We start from the raw sequence: 1,824 nt of genomic DNA on the forward strand, positions 1-1,824 counted from the left end.
GGAATGGATGTTGGTGTGCGTTTTCCTGTGTTTGTGTACAGCCTTGCGACGAACTGATCACCTGCCCAAGCAGTCCTACCGAATGTCTAAGATCTAGAAAAACCGAAGTGAACGGAGAACTTCATGGAGGTAGGCCTAGGCCCACTGGGGCTGTGGTGCCAAGGAAAAAATAGTGCCTATAGGAATGGACAAATTCATTAATGCACCTCCTGGAAAATGAAGTAAAAAGTATGTCCTTATCATAGCTTTTTAAACAATCGATTTTTTTGTCTTAAAATGCATTCGTGTCCGATTTTTTACGTCATGATATTCCATGAGTGGCACATGTTTCACGCGTTGAGTACTACTTCTTTATTATTTTTTTTATTGGCGCTACAGCCCTCATTTGGGCCTAGGCCTACCTCCATGAAACTTTCACTTCGGTTTTGCTAGATCTTAGACATATGGTAGGATTCCTTGGGCTGGTAATCAGCTCGTCGCAAGGCATCTACCTGTGCACAAACACAGAAAAACGCACACAAACATCCATGCCCTGAGTGGGATTCGAACCAACGATCCTGGTTTCCAAGCGAGCGAAGACAGTGCATGCCTTAGACCGCTCGGCTACCGTGACCGGCCCTTTATTTTTTACTTAACTTAATGTCATGAACCCTCCTAGAGTGGTTTTCCCCACAGTCTGCATAAGCTTTTCGGCTCTACAAAGCCAACCTCATTGCTGATTGTGTCAAATGAAAGAAAAGTATACCTGTGATATGTACATAAACTTTTAACATTAACAATGTATATTAGCCGGTTATAGTAAAAGTAAAAGGAAATTTGTCCCTGTGCTTAATTAATTAAGCACTATACCATGAAGGCATATGGGAGTGGAGGTAAAGCTCCACCATTCTTGACCTCGGCACTAATTGGAGATGAGTGGTCATCTTCACGTCCAGGTCTCTTTGGTTCCCGGGGGAGTCGCCCCCGAAATCCATTGAATTTGAGGCTGGGTAGGGCTCAGAGCCGGTCTGGACGCTGCGTAGAAGAGAAAAATCATGCACCTGTAGAGTATCGAAACCCGGTAGTCCAGTTTGTCAAACCTAAGTAGGTCGCTGGTATAACATATCCTTAACTTGCTTAATAATGATAATATAATTGAATACTCAAGGTAAGAGAACTTGATACACCTACTCACTTCTCCCAGAGACTTTATTTCGGAAATGTGCGTGCCTAACATTGTGACCAGGAAACGGATAGGAGGACCGACATTGGACATACTACCGTACGATCCAGTTGGGAAACGTGTACTATCATAACCTAATATTGCTACCATTGTAACTATGAACTCTCATATAAAGTACACATAAAGAGGTGTAGAGGATGGGTCGGTATATATTTTAAGGACTTTTCAGAAAGGGTAAAGCAATTAAACACTGATCTCATATTAGCACAAATAATGTAAATTTATCTCTGTGCCCAACTGATTAAGCACCGCGCCATTAAGACGTATTGGGGAGTGAATGTGTAGATCCAGGTTTCCTTTACCTCGGCACTAGTTGGAGGTGACTGGTCAGTTTCACGCTCCGGCCGCTATAACCCCGGAGAAATAGTCCCCGGTACGCATTGGATAGGAAGTTGGGTGGACCCCATAGTCGATTTGGACGCTGTGGAGAAAAGAAAATTCTTGACCCTACCGGGACTCGAACTCCGACCCCTCGGTCGTCCAGCCAGTAGCCAGTCGCTATACCGACTACTCTATCCCGGCTCCTATTAGCACAAGTATTTAATATTTATTCAATTTATTCAGTAGATTATCAAGTATTGATGTTGTAGACAAGATTCAAA

This window comes from Cryptotermes secundus, unplaced genomic scaffold (genome assembly GCF_002891405.2).
Source record: "Cryptotermes secundus unplaced genomic scaffold, Csec_1.0 scaffold92, whole genome shotgun sequence".
Lineage (NCBI taxonomy): Eukaryota > Metazoa > Arthropoda > Insecta > Blattodea > Kalotermitidae > Cryptotermes > Cryptotermes secundus.